The sequence below is a fragment of the Pseudophryne corroboree genome, chromosome 9 (assembly GCF_028390025.1).
Source record: "Pseudophryne corroboree isolate aPseCor3 chromosome 9, aPseCor3.hap2, whole genome shotgun sequence".
Lineage (NCBI taxonomy): Eukaryota > Metazoa > Chordata > Amphibia > Anura > Myobatrachidae > Pseudophryne > Pseudophryne corroboree.
In genome coordinates this window covers 440,515,252-440,534,868 of record NC_086452.1, presented here as the reverse complement: position 1 = coordinate 440,534,868, position 19,617 = coordinate 440,515,252, and positions in this window count along the sequence as shown.

Sequence of the window (19,617 nt, the reverse complement as noted above, 5' to 3'; positions counted from 1 at the left end):
AATGCACTCATTATAGATACAGCACTGCGCTGTGCCTAACCCCACCTTGGGGGTAATTCAGACCTGATCGCTCGCTAGCTGTTTTTTTGCAGTCCTGCGTTCACATAGTCGCCGCCCACTGGGAAGTGTATTTTAGCTGTGCAAGTGTGCGATCGTATGTGCAGCCCCAGTGGTGCAAAAAGATTTTGTGCAGTTTCTCAGTAGCCCAGGATCACTTCAGCCTGTCCGGGCCCGGAATTGACGTCAGACACACCTGCGTTTTTCCAAACACTCCCAGAAAACGGTCAGTTGACACCCACAAACGCCTTCTTTCTGTCAAACTCCTTGCGATCGCCCGTGCGAATGGATTCTTTGCACAAACTCATCGCAGAGCAATGAACCACTTTGTACCTGTGCAACGTGCCTGCGCATTGCGGTGCATACACATGCGCAGTTCTGACCTGATCACAGCGCTGCAAAAAAACGCTAGCGATTGATCAGGTCTGAATTACCCCCTTTGTACATACATAGTAATAACAGATGCAGCCAATTAAAGTTGTCCCCAATACTTCCTGGAATTATGTTCTCTCTCGCTTCTCTTTTCTTCAAGGCCCCTCCCCTTCTTTCTCCTTCTCTGTACCCTATTTCTCTTGTCCCCGTTATTCCTGACACACTTCCACCTATTGCTCTCACTTTTACTATCATCTTTTCCTCCTATTACTTTCTCCCTTTTTTATCACTCTCCTGCCCTTCTGTTTCTTGTTTCTGTTTTTTTCAGACATCAGTAACTCCTCCTCCGCGGACCCAGTTGCTGACTGACCAGACACTAGATGCTGTGTATGTCATGTGGCACGCGACTGCGGCTTTACCGCGAGGCCAAGCCTCCTTTCCTGAGGCCATGCCCCTTTTTCCGGGATCAAAGCTTGCACAGAGATAAAGTACAAAACAATTAGCTGCTAACTACCATGTAACAGGCAGTGTTTGAACAGTTACAGGAGCTGATTGGTTAGTACTTTATCTCTCTCCAAGGTTTGATACATCTCCCCCTCAGTTTGAGGGGTGAGAAGGAGAATGTTTGTTAAAACTATCACAGATGAATATAATGCACCCATCCAAATATCTACATACCCGATGTGTGGTATCTTATATGTGACTAGTTGGCTTGGTACACAATCTGGAGTGTAGTAATGGGTTGAATGTATTCTAAGACACCAGCGTATATTCATGAGATTCTCAGTGACATAATCATGATAGTATTGCTGTAGCACAGCGGTGGCCAACCCGCGGCTCTTTCTCCACACTGATGTGGCTCCCGCTCCTGACACTCCGCAGCCGCCTCCCACCTTGCAGGGCTGCCGGGAGTGCGATGCCGGAACTACATCACAGTCACACTTCCTGCCCTGTCTGACTCCTGCCCGTACCACAAAGGAGCTGTGCCTGTGTGGCCTCACTGTCCGCCGGCTCACTGTCATACAGGTGAGGGCAGCTACCAGTGACCGGAGGGGGAAGAAGGGAGAGATAGAGGGGGAGAATGCTGAGATACACAAAGTGAAGTGTGTGTGTGTGTGGTGGTGGTGGTGGTGGGGGGGGGGGGGGGGGGGGGGGGGGCGGCAGAGTGAAGGGGGAGGCTGAGAGGCACAATGTGAAGTGGGGGTGGGCAGGCTAAGAGACAGAGTGAAGGGGGAGGCTGAGAGGCACAGTGAAGAGGGAGGCTAAGAGACAGAGTGAAGGGGGAGGCTGAGAGGCACAGAGTGAAGGGGGAGGCTGAGAGGCACAGAGTGAAGGGGGAGGCTGAGAGGCACAGAGTGAAGGGGGAGGCTGAGAGGCACAGAGTGAAGGGGGAGGCTGTGAGAGGCACAGAGTGAAAGGGGAGGCTGAGAGGCACAGCGTGCAGTGGGGGGCAGGCTGAGAGGCACAGCGTGCAGTGGGGGGCAGGCTGAGAGGCACAGCGTGAAGTGGGGGGCAGGCTGAGAGGCACAGCGTGAAGTGGGGGGCAGGCTGAGAGGCACAGCGTGAAGTGGGGGGCAGGCTGAGAGGCAGAGTGAAGGGGGGGCTGAGAGGCACAGCGTGAAGGGGAGCAAGTAGAGAAACACAGAGTGAAGGGAAAGCAGGCTAAGAGACACAGTAAACATAGTAAATTACTACAGCTTCTAAGACAGAGAATTGGTGATTTTGACCATAGCAACCAATCATATGCTGTCTAATCATTTTCTAAAAGGCAATAGAAAAATGATCGACAGCATCTGATTGGTTGCTATGGGCAACATCACCAATTTCCAGGGATGAGACGGAGCATTGCGGGGGAAGGGCAATGCGAACGGTGGGCGGTGTGGCACAAATGGGGGCGTGATCGCGGCGGCTGCGAGATGTCACATGCAGCCGCCGCGATCGGTAAGATGGCGCCGGGAGTCCTGTGGGGCAGGAGCCATCCTTAGTTTCTGCTGACAAGAAGAAATTGCGAAGCGATCGCAATTTCTGCTTGTTGAAGGGGGGGGGGGGGGGGGAGGCGGCAGTCAGTATGCTGGGCGGCAGAATTTGCTATCCTTACTGAATTAGCCCCTTTATGCGGATCTGGATTGGTTCAGGGTTTGTCGCCCCAATTGTGACTAAAAATGGGGGTGTGACACATAATTATGCTCCTACAACCGTCATACCAAAGGTAGACGCACAAAAATGGTGTGTGGCTTTGTTTGTGCCGGTAAGGCGACGACCCATTTTTTTGTGCACGCCGTTGCTCTTTGACTTGACTACAAATATTTTTGTGCCCTTTTCCTCTCACTGGTTGCCATCCCTGCTGTCGTAGGATCCATGATAAAAGAACATTAAAATATATTCCTCTAATTCATTTATTACTCCTAAATATCTTCATGAATCTTTCAGACAACATAATGGTCATTACAATGTAAGTGCCAACTACATAGGATTTACAGGAAACTGCAGATGTGTGTTAAGCCGAAACTCTCTGGAAGACACATCACTGATCTTGGATAGTCAGAGTTCAGACCAACTTTTATTACATGCCTAAGTGATGACATCATTTTTTATCAGAGGTCGATTTTATTATACATATACCAACAATCCTTCCTTGTGCAGAGACTCCTTCCCTGTGTAGAGACACCATCCCTGTGCCATACTGTACAGAATCGCCTTCCCTATGTCATACTGTAGACACTCCTTCCCTATGTCATACTGTACAGAGACTCCTTCCCTGTGCCATACTGTACAGAATCGCCTTCCCTATGTCATACTGTAGACACTCCTTCCCTGTGTCATACTGTACAGAGACTCCTTCCCTGTGCCATACTGTACAGAATCGCCTTCCCTATGTCATACTGTAGACACTCCTTCCCTGTGTCATACTGTAGACACTCCTTCCCTGATTCATATTGTAAAGACACTCCTTTCCTATGACATAATACACAGCATATGGAGTTGGCTGCAGAGTAAATAAGGAAGGACAACACACCTAGATACCGTCCCTATTTTTGTGTGTAGTAGTACCTATTTACCCAAAGGGGTAGATTTACTAAAGCTTCTAAAACAAACAAGTGGAGGTGTTACCTATAGCAGCCAATCAGATTTGGTCTATCATTCTGTAGGGCACAGGTTCTCAAACTTGGCCCTCAGGACCCAACACGGTCCATGTTTTGCAGGTCACCTGTAGATTTTCAAAAAGTGACAGTTGGTGATACACAGTGCAGCTGCTGGGTGACATGGAAAACGTGAACCGTGTGGGGTCCTGAGGACCGAGTTTGAGAACCACTGCTGTAGGGAAATGGTAGCTAGAATCTGATTGGACAACACCACTATTCATTTTTAGAAGCTTTAGTAAATCTAACCCCAGGCCGCTTATCCCAAAGGCGCAAATCAGCTGCAATCAAAACCTGCCAGCCCTACGTAGAATGTGACGGCAGATAAGAACCACTTCTCCCAGCTAGTCTGCCCTTGTTTTCTTTTATGCTTTGGGTAACTTCAATACCATTTGTTCCTGTGGGGTCCATTTACTAAACCTTGGATGGAGATAAAGTGCATGGAGATTAAATACCAGCCAATCAGCTCCTGTCATTTTTCAAACACAGCCTGTGACATGGCAGTTAGGAGCGGATTGGCTAGTACTTTATCTCCGTCCAAGGCTTAGTAGGTAGACCCCTTAGTTCTTTGTAAGGATATCCTTAAGTCTATCTCAAACTCTGTACTTAAGGCACCCTAACAGTCCGGGAAACAAGGACATCCATGCTTGGGCACAGGTGACTTCATCAGTACCTCAGTCGATTTGATTTAACCATCTGTGTCCAGCTATGGATATCATTAAAACATGGACTGTTAAGGTGCCTTGAGGACCAAGTTTGGGAACCACTGCTCTACTGTCTTAGCCTCTACCACCTCTGACGGGAGGCTGTGCCACTTGTCCACTACCCTTTTTGTTAAGTCATTTTCCCTCAAAATTTCCTTTGAATCCACCTCCCTCCAGTCTCAGCGCCTGTCCTCCGGTCCTATTGCTTCTCTTCCTGTGAAGAACATTTCCCTCCTGGACCTTGTTAAAACTCTTGGAATATTTGTACATGTCCCCCTTTCCCTTCTCTGCTCCAAACTATACATATAAAGATCTTGTAGCCTTTCAGGTAAGTTTTGTGATGTAGGCCATGCACCATTTTAGTTGCCCTTCTTTGTACACTCTCTAATGTATTTATATCCTCCTGGAGACATGGCCTCCAGAACTGAACACCATATTCCATATGAGGCCGTACCAATGACCTATACAGTGGCATTATTACTTCTTTCTGCTGCTGATTCCTCTCCCAATGCAGCCAAGCATCTGACTAGCCTTCCTCATTGCTTTGTTACATTGCTTACCTGCCTTTAAATCATAGTGACTCCTAGATCCCTTTCCTCCTCAGTTGTTTTCATTATATTGCCCTTGATACTATATTTAGCCTTTGAGTTTTTGAAACCCAAGTGCATGATTTTGCATTTTTTTTACATTAAACTATAGTTGCCACACTCTTGACCATTCCTCTAGTCTACCTAAGTTATCGATCATTTGTTTTACCCCTCCCCGGTGTGTCTACCCTGTTGCACTGTTTTGTGTCATCTGCAAAAAGACATACTTTCCATTCAATACCATTTGCAATATCACCATCAAAGATATTAAAAAGCACTGGTCCAAGTACAGATCCCTGGGGTACTCCACTGGTAACATTTCCCTTTTCAGATTGCACTCCATTTACCAAGATTCTCTGTTTCATATTCTGCAGCCAAGTTCTTATCCATTCAACTAACGGCCCGTACACACTGGCCGATATATCGCGGGTCTGTCAGCCAGTGTGTACGGGCGATATGTCTGTAAACTCCTTCGTTCACAGACTTAACACGTCGGCCCTGCAGCACAGCCGACGGCCAATATATCTACCGATATATTGGCGCATCGCTGTGTGTGTACGGGCGATCAGCCGCCCGCCCACACACATGCTGCGGCAGCCGGCGGTGACTGACAGCTGAACTGGGCGGGCCCAGTTAATGACATCAGTCTCTGACGGATCGGGCAGTGTGTATGCAAAGCACACTGCCCGATCCGTCTATAGACATATCTGCAGATATATCTGTCAGTGTGTACCCAGCTTTAGAATCCAATCGTAACATTTCCAGTTTAGCAGTCAGTGATGTGGGACAGTGTCAAAAGTCTTACTAAAATCTAGAAGTTCTCCAGCTACAGCCCTTCCTTCATCTAGTACTTCAGACACCCAGTCAAAGAAGTCTTAAGATTTGTTTGGCATGATCGGCCCTCCGTAAATCCATGCTGTTTGGGATTTTGTTAATTGCTGGATCTGAGATAATCTACAACTCTTTTGGGCCCATGGGCTATCATACCAGAACCAAGATCACAGCTACAGTACCACAGCTAAAAAGTGTATGCACTAGTTACAAACATGGTAATGGCTGTAGCACAGGAGAAACTAATGGATGCCATCTTTGCCTGGAGTGTTGGTTTATGGGTTCCAAATATCAGCTATGCCCACATGGATTATCACTTACAGCGTATGTCCAAGGTTCCAAGGGACTCATCCTCCAACAGCACACTGCAACCTGTGTTGAGCCAGAAAACCAGACCACTGAAAAGCCTGTGTCGTATTGTGAAGCAGCTGATTGCGTAAAAACTTTACTCTTGCATCAATTCATATTATTTTGGGATTGGCTCTTGTATACAGAGACTCCTCTCTCTTCAGAATCATTTCTATAGACCTATTTTATTAATGCAGTTTGTAGCAATCTGCGATATCTTAAGAGCAGCAATCTGATCGTTGGAGAAATTTGCTGGATTGCCCATTTCTGAAAAGATTATCAACCGACTTCAATGTCCTCCATTGGGCAGCAAAAGTATATTTATTATTGCAAATGTCTTTCCTCTTAGACATGGCATGACCACAATCTTAGAGGCTGTAGGCATAGCTGCCAGGGGTCTTTCTGATCTTTAGAGATGTAACAGTAATCGATAATCAAAAATTGAGTTAGCTGGAACCAAGTAGTACCGCCCATATATACAGGCAGAAGCAAACCCCTCCCAACTTTTAAAGGTTAATAAAAAAAAAAAAAAAGACATGGTAAATGTTATTCAAAATGTTTGTACATAATTTAAAAGTGCATGGAACACAAGGGAACATTTACTAAGCGGTGATAAGAGTGGGGAAGTGAGCCAGTGGAGAAGTTGCCCCACCAACCAATCAGCAGCTCTGTATCATTTTATAGTATGCAAATTATAGCTGTTACGTCAGTGCTGATTGGTTGCCATGGGGAACTTCTCCACTCTTATCACTGCTTAGTAAATGTGCCCCACAGTTTATTTTTAATTGGTTTTGTGTATGTGGTCATTTCTCTGACGTCCTAGTGGATGCTGGGTACTCCGTAAGGACCATGGGGTATAGACGGGCTCCGCAGGAGACTGGGCACTCTTAAAAGAAAGATTAGGTACTATATCTGGTGTGCACTGGCTCCTCCCTCTATGCCCCTCCTCCAGACCTCAGTTAGTATCTGTGCCCGGCCAGAGCTGGATGCACCCTAGGGGCTCTCCTGAGCTTCCTAGAAAAGAAAGTATTTGTTAGGTTTTTTATTTTCAGTGAGATCTGCTGGCAACAGACTCACTGCTACGTGGGACTGAGGGGAGAGAAGCGAACCTACCTGCTTGCAGCTAGCTTGGGCTTCTAAGGCTACTGGACACCATTAGCTCCAGAGGGATCGAACACAGGCCCAGTCCTCGGTCGTCCGGTCCCGGAGCCGCGCCGCCGTCCCCCTTGCAGAGCCAGAAGAACGAAGAGAAGTTGAAAATCGGCGGCTGAAGACTCCGGTCTTCATTAAGGTAGCGCACAGCACTGCAGCTGAGCGCCATTGCTCCCTTAGCACACCACACACTCCGGTCACTGATGGGTGCAGGGCGCTGGGGGGGGCGCCCTGGGCAGCAATTAGATTACCTTACTTGGCGAAAAGCACATAATACAGTCTGATAAACTGTATATGTGCATTAACCCCCGCCATTAAAGTACATAAAAGGACAGAAGCCCGCCGCTGAGGGGGCCGTGCCTTCTTCCTCAGCACACCGGCGCCATTTTCTCTTCACAGCTCAGCTGGAAGGAAGCTCCCCAGGCTCTCCGCTGCAGTATCCTGGTACACAATGGGTAAAAAAGAGAGAGGGGGGGGGGCACATACATTTAGGCGCAAAACTGTGTATATAAGCTGGTATAGGGGAAAAATCACTCAGTATAGTGTACATCCCTGTATTATATAGCGCTGTGGTGTGTGCTGGCATACTCTCTCTCTGTCTCTCCAAAGGGCCTGGTGGGGGAACTGTCTTCAAATAGAGCATCCCCTGTGTGTGTGGTGTGTCGGTACGCGTGTGTCGACATGTCTAAGGTAAAAGGCTCCTCTAAGGAGGTGATAGAGCGGATATGTGTGTGGGAGGGTGTCTCCATCGACAACACCGACACCTGTTTGGATATGTGTAAGTGCTGAGGTAAAATTATTGCACAAAAGGTTAGGGAACAGAAAGGAAATCTACCCTGGTCTGTCCCTATGTCACAGAGTCCTTCAGAGTCTCTCTATGTTCACTATCCAAAATAACAAAGTATCGACACGGAGTTTAACTCCACTGTCGGCTACGATAATGCAAAGTTACAGCCAAGAGGGCTAAAAGATATTCAATATATGATTATTGGAATAAAAGATGATTTGCATATCACTGATGACTCATCTGTCCCTGACACGAGAGTACACATGTTTAAGGGGAAGAATGCTGAGGTAAATTTCCCTCCTCTCATGAGGAAAAAGAGCGGGAATCTCCAGACAAGAGACGGCAGCTTCCACAAGAGAATTCTCAGGCTGTATCCTTTCCCCACTAGGGCCAGGATATGTTGAGAACCTTCCCCTTGGGTGTCCTGTTTGCACTAGCTATTCTCAAGGATCCTGCAGATAGTGTGCACATTCTAGTATACTACCCAGACCGGCGATTGTGTCGGCATGGGTTTATAGCGCTGTGGCAGCGTGGACAGGTACCTTATCAGCAGAGATTGAGACCCTAGTATGCATATAAATATTTTAAGATGCTGTCTTAAGTGATAGATATATAATTATAAAGCATGCCCAAAGGGACACGAGTATACTGGGTCCTAGAGACAAAAGCTATGTCGATTTCTGCTTGACGTGTCCTGTATAATATACATTGGACAGATGACGCCGACTTAAGAGGCATATGGAAGGCTGAGGCTTGTGTGGAGAAAGGTTCTCGGGCCTGGTCTCCACAGCTATAGCTGGTAATTCTGATATTTTGCCTTATATTCCTGCACAGCCTAGGAAAGCACGACATTATTAAATGCAGCTTTTCGAATAAAGAAACAAGAAAGTCTGAGGTGCGTCCTTTCTTGTCAGAGCCGGGGGCAGAGGAAAGAAGCTGTACAACACAGCTAGTCCCCAGGAACAGAAGTCCTCCCCAGCCTCTATAAAAATCCACCGCATGTCGCTGGGGCTCCACAGGCGGAGCTAGGCCCGGTGGGGACACGCCTTCGTAAGTTCAGCCACAAGTGGGTTCACTCCCTGTTCGATCCCTGGGCAATAGAAATTGTATCGCAGGGATACAGGCTGGACTGTGAGAAGATGCCCCCTCACTGAGGACCCGGCGGGCTTCCCCCCAAAGAGAGGGAGCCAGTGTTAACTGCAATTCGTAAATTGTATCTTCAACAGGTGGTGGTCAAGGGTCCCCTCCTTCAACAAGAGGGTGTTATTATTCGACCATGTTATAATCCCGAAACCAGACGGTTCGGTTAGACCCATATTGTATTAAAATCCCTGAACATATACCTGAAAAGGTTCAGGTTCAAGATAGAATCGCTAAGAGCGGTCATTGCAAGCCTGAAATGAATCGGGACATTAGGGATGCATACCTTCGTGTCCCCATTTATCCACCTCATCAGGCGTACCTCAGAATTGCGGTACGGGATTGTCATTACCAATTTCACCAAGGTAATGGCAGATATGATGGTGCTCCTGCGGAAGCAAGGTGTCACTATTATCACATACTTGGATGATCTCCTCATAAAAGCGAGATCAAGAGAGCAGTTGCTGGACAGCGTATCACCTTCTCTGGAAGTGAAACGGCAACACGACTGGATTCTATATATTCCGAAGTCGCAGTTGGTTCCTACAGCTCATCTGCCTCGCCTAGGCATGATCCTAGACACAGACCAGAAGAGGGTTTATCTCCCGATAGAGAGAGCTCAGGAGCTCATGACACTGGTCAGGAATCCATTGAAAACCAAAATAGGTGTCAGTGCATCACTGCACTCGGGTCCTGGGAAGGATGATGGCATCATACGAGGCCATCCCCTTCGGCTGGTTCCATGCAAGGACAATGGAACTTAATGGACAAGTGGTCCAGATCACATCTTCAGATGCATCGGTTAATCACCCTATCCCCCAGGGCCAGGGTGTCTCTCCTGTGGTGGCTGCGGAGTGCTCACCTTCTCGAGGGCCGCAGATTCGGCATTCAGGACTGGGTCCTGGTGACCACGGATGCAAGCCTCCGAGGGTGGGGGGCAGTTACACAGGGAAGAAAATTCCAAGGTTTGTGGTCAAGCCAACAGACTTGCCTTCACATCAATATCATGGAACTAAGGGCCATATACAACGCCCTAAGTCAAGCGGAGTTCCTGCTTCGCGACCAACCGGTTCTGATCCAGTCAGACCGCAGGGGCTCATGTAAACCGCCAGGGCGGCACAAGGAGCAGGGTGGCGAGGGTAGAAGCCACCAGAATTCTTCGCTGGGCGGAGAATCAAGTAAGCGCACTGTCAGCAGTGTTCATTCCGGGAGTGGACACGACCTCCACCCGGGAAGGTGGTGACTTCATCAGGAAGTCTTCACGCAGTTTTGCAAATTGATGGAAACTGCCTCAGGTGGACTACATGGCGTCCCACCTCAATAAAAAGATAAAAAAGGTTTTACGCTGGGTCAAGGGACTCTCAGGCGATAGCTGTGGTCGCACTAGTAACACCGTGGGTGTTCCAGTCGGTCTATATATTCCCTCCTCTTCCTCTCAGACCCAAGGGCTGAGAATTGTAATAAACGGAGGAGTGTGAACAATATTCTTTGCTCCGGATTGGCCAAGAAGGACTCGGTACCCGGAGCTGCAAGAAATGCTCTCAGAGGACCCATGGCCTCTGCCTCTCAGTCAGGACATGTTGCAACAGGGACCCTGTCTGATCCAAGACTTACCGCGGCTGCGTTGGACGGCATGGCGGTTGAACGCCGGATCCTAGCGGAAAAGGGCATTCCGGATGCAGTTATTCCTACGCTGATAAAGGCTAGGAAAGACGTGACAGCAAGACTTTTTCACTGTATATGGCGAAAATAGGTTGCTTGGTGTGTGGCCGGGAAGGCCCTACAGAGGAATTCCAGGGGGGTCGATTCCTGCACTTCCTACAGTCAGGAGTGACTATGGGCCTAAAATTAGGATCCATAAAGGCCCAGATTTCGGCCCTATCCCTTTTTCTCTCAAAAAGAACTGGCTTCACTGCCTGAAGTTCGGACGTTGTTACAGGGGTGCTGCATATTCAGCCCCTTTTGTACCTCCAGTGGCACCTTGGGATCTTAACGTGTGTTGGATTCCTAAAATCCCACTGGTTTGAGCCACTTAAGACCGTGGAGCTAAAATATCTCACGTGGAAAGTGGTCATGCTTTTGGCCTTAGCTTGGACTAGGCGTGTGTCAGAATTGGCGGCTTTGTCATGTAAAAGCCCATATCTGATCTTCCATATGGAAAGGGCAGAATGGAGGACTCGTCCCCAATTTCTCCCTAAGGTGGTATCATCGTTTCATTTGAACCAACCTATTGTGGTGCCTGCGGCTACTAGGGACTTGGAGGATTCCAAGTTGCTGGACGTAGTCCGGGCCCTGAAACTTTATGTTTCCAGGACGGCTAGAGTCAGAAAAACTGACTCGCTATTTATCCTGCATGCACCCAACAAGCTGGGTGCTCCTGCTTCAAAGCAGACTATTGCTCGCTGGATCTGTAGCACGATTCAGCTTGCACATTCTGCGGCTGGACTGCCGCATCCTAAATTAGTAAAAGCCCATTCCACGAGGAAGGTGGGCTCTTCTTGGGCGGCTGCCCGAGGGGTCTCGGCTTTACAACTTTGCCGAGCTGCTACTTGGTCGGGTTCAAACACTTTTGCAAAATTCTACAAGTTTGATACCCTGGCTGAGGAGGACCTTGAGTTTGCTCATTCGGTGCTGCAGAGTCATCCGCACTCTCCCGCCCGTTTGGGAGCTTTGGTATAATCCCCATGGTCCTTACGGAGTACCCAGCATCCACTAGGACGTCAGAGAAAATAAGAATTTACTCACCGGTAATTCTATTTCTCGTAGTCCGTAGTGGATGCTGGGAGTCCGTCCCAAGTGCGGACTCTCTGCAATACATGTATATAGTTATTGCTTAACTAAAGGGTTATTGTATGAGCCATCTGTTGAGAGAGGCTCAGTTATTGTTCATACTGTTAACTGGGTATAGTTATCACGAGTTGTACGGTGTGATTGGTGTGGCTGGTATGAGTCTTACCCTGGATTCCAAATCCTTTCCTAGTAATGTCAGCTCTTCCGGGCACAGTTTCCCTAACTGAGGTCTGGAGGAGGGGCATAGAGGAAGGAGCCAGTGCACACCAGATATAGTACCTAATCTTTCTTTTAAGAGTGCCCAGTCTCCTGCGGAGCCCGTCTATACCCCATGGTCCTTACAGAGTACCCAGCATCCACTACGGACTACGAGAAATAGAATTACCGGTGAGTAAATGCTTATTTTCTTGGCGTTGTCAGCCTTCAGTTCATTAATGGTTTTTAATCAATGTATGTAGACCTCAGCTTTAAGATGGCCCCGTTGGTTGTGTAGAGGCCTCTCATGGAGATGAAGGATTTTTTTTTCTTTCCACCCAGTAACAAAAATTCTGCTCGTTAACACAGCCATTCAGATAAAAGAGAGCATCATCAGGAAATTGCAGCGATAATTCCTGAAATGAGCAGAGTGATGCCAAACTTCAGAAACAGACTACAACTGCGTATCCTCGTGAAGGCCGCTATCCTGGCGATATATTCAAAACAAATTGAATATAAATTGTATTCCATGCACTTTCAGATTATGTACTAACATTGTGAACAGCATTTAACATGCCTTTTTGTTATCCTTTAAAATGTAGGGTGTTTTTTTTTTCTCACCCTGTATTTGGACACTGACAATTCGCATAATTTTGGCTCTATAACCCACCACAATGGATTTGAAATTAGGCAATAGAGATGCAATTGAAGAGCAGACGATCAGCTTTAATTCAAGGGGGTGAACAAAAATATAGGGGCAGATGTATTAAGCCTGGAAAAGTGATAAAGCAGTGATAAGTGCAAGGTGATAACGCACCATCCAATCAGCTCCTAACTTTAAATGTACATAATGGAGCTGATTGGCTGGTGCGTTATCACCTTTCACTTATCACTGATTTATCACTTCTCCAGGCTTAATACATCTGCCCCATAGTATGATATATGTAGGAAATGTAACCGTTTAATATACACTGTCCGCTATTTTCAGGGCTCAAATGTAATTGGACAAATCATCACAAAACATAAATTTGTAATGATTTGCCGAGAACTCTTTGATGACTGCCTGAAGGCCGGAGCCCGTGGACTCCACCAAATGCTGAGGTTTGGTTATGATTTGCCAGGCCTTTACTGCAGAGGTCTTCAGTTGTTGTTTGTGGGTCTTCCTGCATTTATTTTTGTCTTAGTCACAAAGCATTGACTAGGATGCACCAGGAGACTGTGCTGATGAATTTGATATGACACTTGTGCGGCTGAGTCTACATAAGAAACACAATGGAACTTGACATGGAAAGGAAAAAAAAAAAAACCCCCACGGCCGCAGCAATGTAACACTTCATATACATATTAGGAGACACGGTTGCACACTGCGTGGCTCAGCAAATTAATCAGTACAGTCTCCTGGTGCATCGCATTGCGACTACGACACATTTTGAGTAAAAAATTGCAAAATGGATACCCGCCTCTACCGGTGTCACGTGGGACCTGGTGCGACGCGAGGCAATAATGTCCGGGGAGGTATCTGTATATGTGACAACAATCGGCTTTTATAAAAATGCAGAATAAACCAGCTGCACCACCAGTACCAGGAGCAGATAACCGCAGCGGGAGCCAGAAAGACCAATACATTCTGTTACAAGGTCAATATGATCTGTAACCCCCCCCAATACAGCGCAGAGCCGTCCCTGACAGGAATTCACAACTTATTTCTACTCAGCCGTGCTTGGCTCACCTCCAGGACCATGTAGGAGCTCCGCAAAGTCTAAGCTTCTTACCATGGATTGGAGACTAAAATCCACTTGCTCCAAATGTCTGTGTTGAGGTGTTTGACTCCTTCGTGCCGTAATGGCCTCTAATTATAATTTTTACTTATAGGCAATAGAAGCTTCACATAATATCACAGTACAGACAACTTTCCTCTTTGGCCAAGTTCTGTAACGTTACAGTCAAAGGCTTCACTGCAAATGCGGATCAACCACAATGAATTCACTGGCAATAGCACAGGTGGCGCACAGACTAACCACTGGATGGTTGCTTGTTACACTGCATTTGATGCTATTACAAATATTAAATATTTAACTGAAACAGGGCTCCTCATAGTCACATGTAGCTTCGTCAGATATTCCCGTGACGTGGATTTATTTGCAACTAGTAAAACATGGAAAGGTTGCAAGCATCAGACGCCAGGGCTGAACTGGAAAGAGCTTTGCAAACTTTGTGCAAACTAAAAAAAAAGGGGTCTACTTACTAAGCTTTAGATGGAGATGAAGTACCAGGCAACCAGCTCCTGTCATGTCACAAGCAGTGGGACAGATGTATTAAGCATGGAGAAGTGATAAAGCACCAGCCAGTCAGCTTCTGTCGATTTACATATTGGAGCTGATTGGCTGGTGCGTTATCACCTTGCACTTATCACCGCTTTATCACTTCTCCAAGCTTGATACAAGTGCAAGGTGATAACGCACCAGCCAATCAGCTCCAATATGTAAATCAACAGTTAGAAGCTGACTGGCTGGTGCATTATCACTTCTCCATGCTTAATACATCTGCCCCTTTATCTCTGTACAGTTTATCTCCAGCCAAGGCTTAGTAAATAGACCCCAAAATAGTAATTATGCGCAAATAGGATTTTAATTACCTACCGGTAAATCCTTTCCTCGTCGTCCATAAGGGATAGAATTATTACGATGGCTATAGACGGGGTCCAAAGGAGCCGGTGCACTTTACATTTCTTCAACTGGGTGTGCTGGCTCCTCCCCTCTATGCCCCCTCCCACGGGCAGTTATAGGTAAAATAGTGGCAAAGGAGAATGGACATACTTGAGAGAAGGAACATAACAGGAGTGGTGAGATTCACACACCAGCAACATAAAAACGACCAGCAACGGCTGGTAACAAAACCGCAACAGCTGAACAGGTAACCATATCAGAGAAACCTGCAGAAAAGTCAACGCACTGAGGCGGGCGCCCAATATCCCTTATAGACTACGAGAAAAGGGTTTACCGGTAGGTAATTAAAATCCTATTTTCTCTAGCATCCATAAGGGATATTGGGGAATTAGTACGATGGGGACGTCCCAAAGCTTCCAGAACGGGCGGGAACGTGCGGAGACGTCTGCAGCACCACCTGCCTAAACTGGGTATCCTCTTTGGCCAGGGTATCAAACTTGTAGAACTTCACAAAGGTGTTCTTCCCCAGTAAAGTAGCAGCTCGGCATAGTTGCAAGACCGAGACTCCACGGGCAGCGCCCATTAAGACCCCACAGATCTTGTAGAGTGGGCCTTCAGAGACTGTGGAACGGGTAAAGCTGCCGACACATAGGCATGTTGGATAGTAAGCATAAGCCAACGAGCAATGGACTGCTTAGAAGCAGGGCAACCCTTTTTCTGCACATCACAGAGCACAAACAAAGAATCAGTCTTTCAGATCCGAGCTGATATAGATCTTCAAGGCTCGCACAGCATCCAATGCCTCCGGAGGAGTAGAAGTGCCAGAACCTGACGGAATCCCAATAGGTTGATTTAAGTGGAACGCAGAGACGACCTTCGGCAGAAACTGCTGCCTAGTCCTGAGCTCCACTCTGTCCTCTTAAAAGACCAAATATGGGCCCTCATTCCGAGTTGTTCGCTCGGTATTTTTCATCGCATCGCAATGAAAATCCGCTTAGTACGCATGCGCAATGTTCGCACTGCGACTGCGCCAAGTAACTTTGCTATGTAGAAAGTAATTTTACTCACGGCTTTTTCATCGCTCCGGCGATCGTAATGTGATTGACAGGAAATGGGTGTTACTGGGCGGAAACACGGCGTTTCAGGGGCGTGTGGCTGAAAACGCTACCGTTTCCGGAAAAAACGCAGGAGTGGCCGGAGAAACGGTGGGAGTGCCTGGGCGAACGCTGGGTGTGTTTGTGACGTCAACCAGGAACGACAAGCACTGAACTGATCGCACAGGCAGAGTAAGTCTGAAGCTACTCTGAAACTGCTAAGTAGTTAGTAATCGCAATATTGCGATTACATCGGTCGCAATTTTAAGAAGCTAAGATTCACTCCCAGTAGGCGGCGGCTTAGCGTGTGTAACTCTGCTAAATTCGCCTTGCGACCGATCAACTCGGAATGAGGGCCATGGACTTTTACATAAGGCACCCAATTCTGAGACACGCCTAGCAGAAGCCATGGCCACTAAATCACCTTCTTCTATGTGAGGTACTTGTCTTCTACAGTCATCAGAGGTCAAACCAGGAGGATTGTAGAAATTCCAACACTACATTCAAATCCCAGGGTGCTGTGGGTAGCACAAAAGGAGGTTATATGTGGAGTACCCCTTGCAAGAAAGTCTGAACTTCTGGCAATACAGCCAATTTCTTCTGGAAGAAAATGGAGAGAGATGAAATCTAGACCTTAATGGAACCCAGATGTAAGCCCTTATCCACACCAGCCTGCAGGAAACGTAAAAAAACAGCCCAAGTGGAACTCTGTTCGGATACGTGCGTTCCTCGCACCAAGAGCCATATCTTCTCCAGATATGATGATAGTGTTTTGACGTAACAGGCTTCCTGGCCTGAACCAGAAAGTTGGCCTTTCCAACTTTTTGGAAAGGCCATTGTGAGCTAGGATGTTCCACTCAACCTCCATGCCGTCAAAACAAAGTCGCCGTAAGTCCGGGTAGATGAACGGCCCTTTTCTCATTGGCAGAGGCCAAGAGTTTTCGACGGACATGTAGAGAAAATCCACTAATCACGCCTTCCGAGGCCAATCTGGGGCAATCAGAACTGCCTGGACTCTGATTCCTGATTTGCTGTAGCACCATTGGGATCCATGGAATCGGAGGAAACCGGTAGACCAGCCGGTAAGGCCAAGGCAAAGTCAGTGCATCCACTGCGCTCGCCTGAGGGTCCCTGTTTCGTGAGCAATACCAGTGAAGCTTCTCGTTGAGTCGAGAAGCCATCATGTCTATTTGTGGGCAGCCCCACCGGTCGATCTGCTGAAACACCTGATGGTGAAGCCCCCACTCTCCCGGGTGGAGATCGGGACGACTCTGTAAATCCGCTTTCCAGCTGTCCACTCACGGAATGAAGATTGCGGACATTGCTCTTGCATTTCTTTCTGCACAGAGGAGTATCCATGACACTTCTCACATGCAGGCCCTGCTTTTTGTCCCTCCTTGTCGATTTATGTAAGCCACCGCCGTGGCTTTGTCCGACTGAACCTGGATCCTTGAGTAGAGGAGAGGCCTGAAGCAGAGCATTGTAGATCGCCCGAAGTTCCAGAATGTTGATTGGAAGTAAGGCTTCATGGGCTGACCACCTGCCCTGGAACTGAGCCCCTTGGGTGACAGCTCCCCATCCTCTCAGACTCACATCTGTCGTGAGGAGGATCCAATCCTGAATTCCGAAACTTGGACCTTCCAGTAGGTTTGGGGACTGTAGCCACCACAGGAGATAAATCCTGGCCTGAGGTGACAGCTGTATTATCCGGTGCATCTGAAGATGTGAGCCGGACCACTTGCTCAGGAGATCCAATTGAAATGTTCTGGCATGGAACCTTCCGTACTGGATCGCCTCGTATGAGGCTACCATGTTCCCCAACAATCTTATGCACAGATGGATGGATATTCGAGTAGGCCGTAGAACCATTCAGAACATCTCCGAGAGTGTTGTCGCTTTTTCCTCTGGGAGGAACACTTTCCGAGCCACAGTATCCAGTAATAATCTCAGGAACAGGAGCCGCCTCCAGGTGGGACTTCTGTAAATCGAGGATCCACCCATGGTGTGACAGAAGCTGAATAGTGCGGTCTATATGGAGCAATACAAGCTCCCTGGATCTCGCTTTTATCAAGATTGTCCAAATAATGGACAATATTGTCCCCCCTGGACCCGGAGTTGGAACATCATCTCTGCCAACACCTTTGTGAAAACCCTCGGAGCTGTGGACAGGCTGAAAGATAGCGCCTGGAACTGGTAGTGATCGATCAGCAGGGCAAACCGTAGGTAATCCTGGTGCGGTGGCCAAATTGGGATATGTAGATAGGCGTCCTTTATATCCAACGAGACCATGAACTCTTGTTCTTCCAGACCTGCAACCATTGCTTGCTAGGATTCCATCTTGAACTTTAAAACCTTTAGGTAAGGGTTCAAGGATTTTAGATTCAGAATGGGCCTTTCCAAACCATCCGGTTTCGGTACCACGAACAGGATGGAGTAGTAACCCTTTCCCTGTTTTAGTGGCACTGGAACAATGACTTGGGACTGGGCCAACTTTAGGATGGCCTGTTGCAGCGTAACTCGTGTATCCTCCAAAGCTGGTAAGCTTGATTTGAAAAATCGTTGAGGAGGACCGCCGTCGAACTCCAGCTTGTAGTTCTGAGAAGTGAGGTCTTATACCCAGGTATACTGGCAGGAGCTTTCACAGATGCAGCTGAAGAGGCCTTAGTGGAAGCTAAACTGGTACTCTGTTCCTGAGAACCTGCGGTTGCTGGTTTTCTTGTCTTACCTCTGGTGCCTCTAGCCGCATTGGAGGCACCTCTGGCCCTAGATCGAAATCTGTTAGAGCGAAAGGACCGGGCAGACGGCCCCGGGTAGGAACGTCTAGCCGGCAGGGCTCCAGAGGGGAGAAACGTGAATATCCCCACAGTAACTTTAGAAATCCACGTACCCAAATCAACCCCAAAGAGCCAATCCCCTGAAAAAGGAAGAGACTCTACACTGCGCTTGGACTCTGCGTTTGCTATCCACTGACGCAACCACAAAGCTCTGTGCGCCAACACTGCCATAGCAGTGGTCCTAGCATTAATATTGCCTATCTCCTTGAGAGTCACACAGGACACGTGCAGTGTCTTGAATGTGTTTTAGGAGAGTCACCGTAGTGACCAAGGACATATCCCCCCCGAGAGGCCCTCTTGAATTTGAGTTGACCACATGAATGGCATGTGTTATCCAGCAACCCGCTATGACAGGTCTTTGTAATATACCAGCCGCTGTGTAGATAGGGGAAAGTGTGCAAAAACCGTTTTGTCACTTAGTATTTACCTGGATTTTTCCAGGCTAACTTAAACAGATCATCCAGCTCTGCAGAATCAGGGAAAGTGACACTGAGTTTGTTCTGTGTTAAGAAAAATGACTGCTGTGCTGCAGCGTCCTCTAGAGGGAGTTTAAACACGTCCTGTATAGCAAGAATGAGGGGCTCAATACCCTGTGCAGAAGGGGAATCCCCAGTAACAAGATCCAAGTCCTCCCCCCTCCTCCTGTATCTCCTCATCAGAGTCTGAGAGTAAAGCAAGTAACCCACATTTTTGTGGTCCTGATCTAGAGGGGCCCCGGCTGTTGAACATCTGCCCTTGCAGCTAGGTCTGCAACAGCCTGCTGCAGTTGTTGAGTTTGAGTATTAGCAGTGAGCCGAGATGACATATCTGACATCATGGATTTTATGGCACCTAGCCAGGAAGGCTCTTGACCCTCTCCCCCAGCCCCCCTCACTGAAGTAAGCCTCCTCAAGCTGCTCAGGTGGCGTGTCAATGTTTAA